Genomic DNA, 9910 nt, shown 5'->3' with positions numbered 1-9910 from the left:
CGAACTGCCGGGCTGTGTGAGTATAGAGGTGCTATGATCGTAGTCTAATCCGCTTTACTTCTTTTTTTTCGCAGAGAGAAAGCCTTGTTTTGTTTGCATTCTTAAAAAAGAGGGTTAGACCGTTATGATTAAATTGGTGCGGACAACCACTTGCAAGCTCTGTGTGCTATCGTCGAGGTCTGCTCTGTTCTTATCGATGCCCATCTTCGCAAAAATCTAGATTAGAGAAGGAATAAGAGTGGAGGAAAGCCGTGCCGTTTGCGTGGTCGATGTAACTTCTCGTGTTTAAAATAAATCACATGTAACTATGCTTGTTAGGATACATCTGTTTAAAAGAGTGTATTCGCTATCCCAATCTGGAAACATATTTTTTAAAGCTGGAGACCAAGTGAGATATGGTATCATCCGCTGTCTTCTCGACTGGTTATTTCAATATTTTATTAGGAGTACTTGGCCATGACTTGAAACAAAACAAACCAAAGAACAGATTCGGGCTCACATTCGAAGGCGGTTCTTTCCTGCCAAACTTTAGTATCATTTATCTAAGCAAAGATGATAAACACATTACTATTAGTTCATTTTAGTGTCCAGCCATTTATGCGTGCAAAATATGCCTATATCGGTACAGCACACGAAAACTTATAGCATACTTCGGAATGCACAGATGCATTATTTGTTTACTCAGATAGAAAATTGCGATGGTTACTCCCTTGTAGTAGGCCTTGCATATGAGGTGTTCCCTCACATGCACACAGAAGTTAAAGCAAGCTTTTAGCACTATCTAAACTCCTTCGCAGCTTGCATTTGTTACGACCAAAAAGGGAGCACAATAAGACGGGACGAAACGGGAAGAAACAGGTGCTTACTACCAACTAGTTTATTCTGAAAAAAAAAGTCTTCACTTTTTGTCCCGATCTTAATTAACTCTTTTTTCATTGCAGCCACGAAGCAGCTTGTCCAGCAAAGAATTTTATTATGCTCTCTTTGTATGTACTAGACACTCTCAGTAGATAAGGCCCAGTCTTGCCTAGCACCTATCTTATGCAGTGTGCTGCAGATCAGGTAGGGCTAGACTTCTTACCCTCACATGTTTCCTCAGTAAGGACCGTGCCCCTTGTGCTTCAAGTGCTCTCAGTGCACTTACTGCTGTATTACTTATGTTCCCTTTCAGCCTTGAATTGATATTTCTTTACAAGAAAAAGTAGACAATAGCAGCAGCAGCCTCCTCCGCCCCTCCACTCCATCTATCTCCATGGGAATATTTTAGGTTCCTCCTGATGGGTAAAATAATTTTGACTGCAATAGTCTGCATTTTTGTGGTGTCCCTCTGTAACCTGATACATCATCAGTGTGTTTACTAACCTGGAAATCTCAGGGAATTGGGTCATCTTGCAAAGTCAGAGAATTATCAGGGAAATCTTCAGAAAGTTGGCTCCATCAGGGAAAATTAGCAGTGAAAGTGGAATGGCGGTGCGGAACTAAGCTCGACGATTGCGCATCGGCACGGCTATGCTGAATAACTTTTCCGAAATATGATCCTTCGACCCAGAAGTGGTCAGGAAGTTTTTTCATCAATACAGTCAAGGGAAATTCTAGAAAAGTCAGGGGATTTGTAATCAGTAATTTGGTAGACACCCTGATCCACTAATTCCACCGTACGAAACTCTTCACAATCAAGTGAGAATTGGGGAAAGCGAAATATAGAAAGGCAGCATCGGGCGTCTACCTCACTTGTTTTCACTCTGCTGCATGAACATTCCATCTATGACACTTTGGGCACTTAACATGTCATTGACAATTTCACTTTGTTGACCTCCAACTTTGTCTGACTTCCAGAACTTATTTCTTATCATTGGCGCTTTTTCTCTCCCAAAACCCAGAAAGGACTTTCGGGAACCCGACATTACTTTTCACTGGAAAGCACCCACTCTGATATTTGCCATGTACTGAGCGTAGAAAGGTCAGTATGTGGAATCAACCAAGCACACACTTTCTGTGCTTGAGCACCTCATTGGAAAAAAACAAAAAAAATATTTTTGTGAGAGCTGTGAAAGTTGTGACAGCACTCGGAGCACATTCCTAGAACGGGGAAAAATTCTCAATAACAGTTACTATTTTAATGTTTTCCACATGTACTTGGTTAATGTACCCGCTATAATGCAAAGGATTGTGTGTTCCATTGTGTATTCAAACTTCTTCTGTCAGATTTCTTTTCTTTTGTGCATCTGTTGATTTGAGGATTCAAACAATAAAAGAAAAAACTACAGAAAGAAAAACAAAGATTTGAAGAAAAAAACAGCAAGCAGGCAAAGCAAGCCTTTAAGAAACTTATTGTCATTTATTTTTAATCTAGTTTAGTACTGCTATACCAAGCAGGCAAAGGTTAAGCCTCCATAAAACTTCTCATTTTAATTTATCTTCATTCTTGTCTAATAATTGAACCAGTTTTGTGTATTAGTATTATTTCTTATGAAGTTATTTTTAGTTATTGTGATAAAACACCTGCGATAAGCCTAAGCAGGCTTTTGAGCCAATATGTGTCCCATTGGTTTCTAAAAAAATAATTGTTTTAAATACTTGTGGTTTGTTTTCCAGTGCCTGCATGGTAGGACTCATGAAGTTGCATGTGCACAAATGGCAGTGATACAATCTGAGACAAAACAGGTATCTTTGTTGTTAAATCTCAAGATTCCTGCAATTTATTCCACCCACCTGTCCGCTGAAAGCAGGCATGGAGCTACGGAACATGCTGCTTCACATTAGCTCTTGCCAATAGTCTAGACATGTAATAGAGAGAGGTATGCAACCTATTGTGAATGATAAGTGAAATGAAACCAGTAAAAAGTTAGGCTGCCGATTAAAAAAGGTAGATTTTGTCTGTTTTGCGCCAATTCAAATGTAACAAACGATTGTTTTCCTGAAAGCTTTTGTCATGACAAATTTTAGAGCCGATTTCAGTTCAGCATCCTTAAGAGCATCATCATTCATGTTCCATGTTTTGACAAAGTAAATTGGAAGATATTAACTCTGCATTTCGACGTTTACACTTTCAGAAAATTGATTTTACCGCTTCTTGTAGGTGTAATAGAAGTTTCCATTTCAGCGTTTATACATTCACACAGTTGATGTTACTACTTTTTTTTTAGGAAAATTGATGTTGAATCTCGCAGGCGACAGGACGTCTAATAACGATCACAATACTTCCCTTTGTTCAGTAAACTGACACTTGACTAGGGCTGCTATACTCTATACAGGGTGACAGTCAGCAGTGACTATTGTAAGACTTTGGGAATAAGAAATATGTTTAATGAATGAAAATAAAGGAAATAATAGAGGGATGGCTGAGTGAAGGCTGATGGCTGGTAATGGCTGGCTGGCGTTTTTCTACTTCTTCGTCTTTGCCTGTCTCTGAGGCCATAGAGGCACGTTCGGCGCTGTGGGCAGGCACGCTGCTCACACTATCATTCGGAGAGTCGCTCTTACTCTTCCATGACTCTTTTACGATAGGAGTCAGGGGACTCTTTATTAAAGGTAAGTCCTCACAACTCTTGTTACAGTGCCACGGGGATTATCAGGAAAGAGTCCTGTGACTCTTTTTTTCCAATGGATAAGAGTCGTTAAAGAGCCTCAGTTGGCTATGTCACCTGGAGTCACCCATACATTACCATGAGTCCAGTGTGATGAGAGTCGCAGGACTCTCTTTAAATAAGAGTCAAGTTAGTATTAACTGGAGTCAAGGAGGAGTTAAATGTGTGACGCACAGATACTTTGAAGGAAGTCGTGTAGACTCTCTTTAAAGAAAAGTGAAGTGAGTCTACAAACTGGAGTCGTGGAGGAGTCAAATGTGTAGCGCTCAATTACCCATAAATGGAGTCATAGTGGGACTTTTTTTTAAGACTTTAGAGACCAGCGGGTGTGCTTGATATAAACACATTACTCAGTTTAGTAAATTCAGTTGTTCCACTGATGGCATCGATAGCCAAGATTGAAACTTTTCTCTGGAGATATCGGGAAATTTCCTCGCGGTAGGGAGATCTCGTCTCGCGGCCAGTCTGGGGTGCCTCCAAGCCGGCGCAGCTGTATCCTTGACAATTGGAACGAGCTCCGGGCGTTTGACCGAGCGATTAAGCGAGAAAAATAGCAACCGTTGAGCGAAAAAGAGAGAAAACTGGAAAAGAAAGAGAGTAAAGGAGAGTGTGGCAGCGGAGCTCGTACGCTACCTTCCAGGCCAACTTTTTGCCCCAAGACGGCGCAAGTTGCTATGTTGGGCCCTTCGCGGCCGGATCGCCGCCGCCGGCTTCGCCCCCCCCCCCCCCCCCCCTTTTCCTGCTTGGCCGTTTTTATTTCTTTTCGTTTTCCTTCCCATCTTTTGCGGTTTTTTTTTCATCTATAGATCACCGTAGAGCAATTTCAGAGAAGATGCTTTTGAGGTGGGTAGGAGGCAAGGAGCATAGATTTCTTTTCCTACACTCTTCAATATTTACACAGTTTTCGTATACAAAATAGAAGATGAATGTTACAATTTATGCGCATGATATTCAGGAAGCAATAAAGGAATATTACGTAAAACACCTACGTGCAGAATTAGAGAATCATACATTTCTAAAATATATCGCACCACCAGAGTTTGATCAGTAAAAACTTCCGCAGAGAAGTTTGTCTTTCTACTTCTCTAATTTTTGACTTACCTTATATGCTTTTCTAGTAGATTTAGACCTTTTCAAATCAGGCTTTTGCAGATCTCTGCTCAAAATGCGTAAATGCCACAGAGGCCATTCATAGGAAAACATACGGAGGAAAGTCTTGCAGATTGCTAACCAGAGGAGGTCTTCCAAGTGTTCCTCCATGAAGGAACAAAAATTCTTCCACATCATCCTTGTATACCAGATTGGGAATGCACGAGAAAACGCACTCTTAAAGCTTTCCGATGAAATCTAGGCAAGTGTCTTTGGCGTCTGTGTGCCCAGACAGAACACCAAAATGCATGTGTCGTCTTGTGCGCTTAGCACGCGGTGCGATTTGTTCTGCTTGCGAATTTCAAGTACAACGTCGCTCCCAAGTAAAGAAAAAGAATAACACAAGAACAAACGTGGGCAGCAGCGTATGTTGTTGTTGGCTACACTTATTAAAGGAAAAACCGGGCGGATGTTTAAGTGCTGCGTCCACGGGCTTTCTTCCTGATTAGACTGAAAATCGCGACGAGGACCGCACAATATCAAACGGGCTTGAAACAAAACCGACGAAAAACTAATTTTACCTCTCGCTCTGTAACGTCTTTGGGGATAGAAAGAACGGCAACACTTACGACTTGCTGGAGATCCCGCACAATTTCGCAGCGTAGTAGCGCCAAGGAATCCTCTTCCAAGAACACCAGAGCTTGGAAAGACAAATTAAGGCGGACGGATCGAACACCACTTTTTCCGCTGAATAATCGGAGCAGACGATCACGCTCATCGGGCGTCGGCTACCGTTCCGCCCACGTCCGATATCCTGTTTTGTTCCGATAGGTTGCAATGGTTCCCACAGCCCGCGGCACTCGGCTACCCGGCGGCAGTACGCGGTAGTGTCGATATTTACGCCATGTTTTGTGGAGGCGAAAACACGAACCCTACCCAGCAAAGTTACTAGAACCACTCTGTTAAGAAACTGCCATAAAGCTTGCTCTGAAAGAATGGCGCTCATCCGTGCTCCCGAACCGAGCTAATGACGATCGTAACGCCGCCATTTCTCCCCCAGCGGCCACTCAATGAACTGCACGTGACATCTATTTTGGCTTTAATCGGCCATTTTTGCGCCGAAACGCGTCAGTTCTGCCACCCCCGTTTCCCAAGCGCACTCGCCGCGAATTACTCTCGAAGTTAAGATGCACCTACGTCGGGGCGCTACCTAAAATCGCTGCTGAGACATGGTTGTATAAAAATACACGCGCCCTTGATTTCGTGCTAAACTCAATCAAAAGTTACCACAAAAAAAAAGTTTTTTCGTCGTCCTTTTACGCAAAAACATGCATTTTAAACGTTCAAGGTGACCACACTCCACTAAAGACAAAGGATAGAGTGACGCTGTTGTCGTACTTTAGCTCGGTCTGGGTGGACGCGAGCGGCCCAAGTTTCGATGGCGAGTTTCCCAACTGATTGTTTCTAGTAACGTTCCTACCCCGTAAACTTCAAAACACGTTTAATGGTGTTTGGTAGGTGTTTCATACCGAGTACACCTTTTGAGAGCGCTATATTTTTTAACAATAGGCGTAAAGTACATGGTACACCTATTGAGCGTATGAACGAGGAATTGTTACACCTTTTGGCTGTTTTAGAGAGGTGTTCCTCAACTATTACACCTTTTACAGATAAGAAGTTTCCGGCTGAAAACAACTTATATTGAGTTTGCAGGGAAATAACTTCCTTGAAATAAGAGACCGGCGTCAAACTGGGCTCTGCGTATAACATATTTTTGGTAACATTGGGAAAGATTGGGGGGGGGGGGGGGGAGGCTAGTACGACCAGGAAAAAGGAGACGATAAGCGCATAATTAAAATTGAATGTTATTTCTCATAGCTTCGGTTTGGAACTCTAAACCGCGGATATACCCTATCCCCATCACTATCAAAAAGAAGACATGGCGGTCGAACGGGCGGTTGGAAGTGCGTCTTTTGTCAGCCGAGATAAGTTTAAGAGCACATCTCTTAGGCGACCATATCCCGGTTAAGCGGGGGCGGAGTCGGCGTGACTGCGCGCTAGATTTAGCGGGAAAATTAACACACGTCACCTCAACACCGTCAGTTTCTCCGCTAATTTAGCGGAGAAAATGACGTCACGACTTCGTGTCACGTCACCCGTGAACAAATTTAGCGACAGGAGGAGAGGAGGAGGAAAGGAGGAGGAAGAATGGAGGGTGCGTAGAAGGAGAAGGGACCTACCCTCCTCTCCGCACCCCACCCCCTCCGCCTTCCTCTTCAAGAGCTGCGCTCTAGTTTCGCATTACAAAGTTTTGTTAGCGTTCTTCCTTTTTTTAGAGCGCAGCTGCTGGGCGCCCGTTTCTGGCTTGAGCGGCGACGCCGTCGGCGTAACTGCGCGTAGCATTATGGGGCGTTTCCCATCATGACGCCACAAGTGACGTCACATGTGATGTCAGGAGGACGAAAATTTCCTGCTAAATTTGTCGGAGAAATTTTTCGCTCAACTTAGCAGGGAAACTGTTGCCCTCGTAGCGTCACACCTGACGTCATGTGTGATGTGACGTAACGCCACTGAACGCGGGAAAATATTTACGTTAAGATTAGCGGAAACATTTTCCCGCTAAATTTAGCAAAACAACTTTCTGCCATATTTAGCGGAGAAATTTACTCTCGTGACGTCACAAGTGACCCTCCCCTCCGTACCCTCCCCTCCTCCTCCTCAAGAGCTGCGCTATCATTCGGCATTACAGAGAATTCAAGATATTTAGTTTTTCAATTATTTTTTTTAGGTTTCTTGAGTAGCTATAGGATTTGGAAATGGTAGTAAGTCACTAGTGAGACTTTTTATCTGTGTACGTCAGTTTTGTAATGGGAGCAGCAATAGAATGTTGACTATAAACATATTTCTTTTCGAGGCGAGCGGACATCGGAACTGCTAGTAGACTACTTGAAATTATATATCTATACATACATATATACAACCGGAAAAGTGGCGGGGGCTGAAGGCGTGGATATAACTGAGAAGAAAAGTTAACCGTTGGTGAAAACAGCAACAACGGACGGTTTATTCTTCGACGTTTCGACCGGAGTCCGACCACTGTCAGAAAGAAATTTTACAGATGAACGCGGGTGGTTTTTATGGAATGCTACGGACGGGTTCAAATTCCGGTGGGGTGACGGTTGGAGCTTTCGTGAGAGGAAAGCGTGGGGCAGCTTGTATCCGGGTGAAGATGCTTGATGGTCGGGGCCAAGTTTTAAAGACGGTGGAATGACGGTTGTAGTTTCTTAAGCTGGGGCGCAGGGTGACTTTTTGTCCGGGCGGGCAGGGGTAACCTGGGCGATAGTGTACAATAGACAAACGTTACACTCGCCAAATAAAATGCTGTAAAAAAAGAAGAAAAAAAAAGGAACACGGTAATTTACACGACATTCGACGAGAACATTAACATTCGCCTCGTCGAATGTCGGGTAATTACTCGATTGTACCGTATGCAACTTCCGACATGTCGCTTTTAGAATTAGCACCTTCAAGCCAAGAAATTAGAGAAAGAGAAGGTATGTTTATTTACATGAAAGCAAAAAGGTCAACCTGCTTGTGAGTGCTGGTTTTATAGTCCCTCATTAGTCCCTCAGAAAACTAGCAGAAGCTCTTAAGCTTTTAGGAGACACCTTTTCAAACTCTTCCTACCAGCAGTAAGCCCCTTCATGCTGATTCGTTTATTAATTCCTTCAAGGTATTCAGTGTGGTAGTGCCCAGTGCATTGAAAACGGCAGCCGGAGAGGAAGCAGATGCCAGTGATTTATAACGATGTCGCACCACCTATGTCAGGTAGTCGCAGCACTAGCTGGTCTCGGTCAATAAAAGGATTCTGAACGGCACGTAGGCTGTCATTGTAGCACACTTGCACACATTTATTGACAGTGAGATACTGCACACCCTCCCGTAACATTTACATAATATCTCGAAGTCATTTGGGACTTTATTAGACTAAAAGATCATGCCTCAGTCGAATGCAAGCAATACAGAATTGAAAATAAAATATTTTTTTTAAGATACAACGTGAAAAACACCAAAAGCCTTTAACTCCATGACTAACTCTTGAAACGCGACACGTCATCTTAGCCACTCAAGTGCCGAGTACACGCTCCTGTCAAGTTTCGGCACTTTATCGCATGGATATATGTGGCATGTTTATGAACAAAGAACTTGGAGCACATGCTCAAAGTACACATTCTTTACTCTAGCAAGCAGGGGCCAAAAAAAAGCTTCATCATACACCACACTCAAAACTTCGATGGTGCCATTGATGTCTGTATAAATAACCAGGTCGCACTTTCTCACATCTTAGAGCGCCATTCCAAGTTTCACCTAGGCATAATAGGTGTGGCGTTTTTTGAGCGCGTGTGTGCCGGCTGCATTGCTCTCAACGAAGTCACAGGAAACCAGAAGGTCCTTGGCCGTCATTGTCTGCCTCTTTGTGTGACATCTGAGTTCCAGCAAGTGCACCCCAGCCAGGGGTTATTTGGAGAAACAGCGAGACCACAAGTAAAAATGTTTCCTTTGTTTGTCGTCACATACTTTTCCCGTGCTTTCGGCTCCGAGCGTTGACCACACGCTGTTGCAGCGCTCCCACAGAACGATGGCTGCATTGTGGAACGAACCTTCCTTTCCCAGTCTGCTTACTTGTAGGTGAACAGTGATTAGCAGATTGTTGAAAATTGTGAAAATAATCCCCGGAGAAGGGGAACAAGAGGGAGAAAGGACAAACATAAACATAACAAACATGTTTGTCCTTTGTCCCTCTTGTTCCCCTTCTCCAGGGATTATTTTCATTATTCTTGTCCAGCTCGCTTGCACCTTTGCATTTAATTGCATTATAATAGCAGATTGTTCCTACAAAAAGACGCACCCAACAGATGGTCTGTGGTTTTATTTGTAAAGAACACGGTAAATACCGAAGCAAACTTACTTTCCCTCTAATGAAAACGTCCTCCCTATATAAACTGATGAGCATTTTGGTCGGAGCCAAATGACTAAGAAACAGTAATTTCGCAGAACAAGGCATGGCTGAAGGAAGTCAAAGTAGCAACAAACGCAGAATAGACAAATTATGTTCTTTGCTAGTTGAAAGATGTGCTGGTGTCGTCCCCTGTTTTGTGTGTTGAATCTTCATTCAGTGAATATACTTCCATCCGACTCATATGAAAACTCCAAATAAATAAACTAATAAAGAG

The 9910-nt window shown here is 43.2% G+C and overlaps 1 pseudogene; it reads right to left on the bottom strand.

The window, feature by feature from the left end:
* Positions 1 to 8867: 8867 nt before the first annotated feature.
* LOC115326125 lies at positions 8868 to 9376 on the bottom strand (annotated as a pseudogene).
* Positions 9377 to 9910: the final 534 nt, after the last annotated feature.

The sequence above is a fragment of the Ixodes scapularis genome, unplaced genomic scaffold, assembly GCF_016920785.2.
Source record: "Ixodes scapularis isolate PalLabHiFi unplaced genomic scaffold, ASM1692078v2 PGA_scaffold4__175_contigs__length_147842914, whole genome shotgun sequence".
Taxonomy (NCBI): domain Eukaryota; kingdom Metazoa; phylum Arthropoda; class Arachnida; order Ixodida; family Ixodidae; genus Ixodes; species Ixodes scapularis.
Note: the sequence above shows the minus strand (reverse complement) of the source record. Positions and strands in the feature narration are given on the sequence as shown.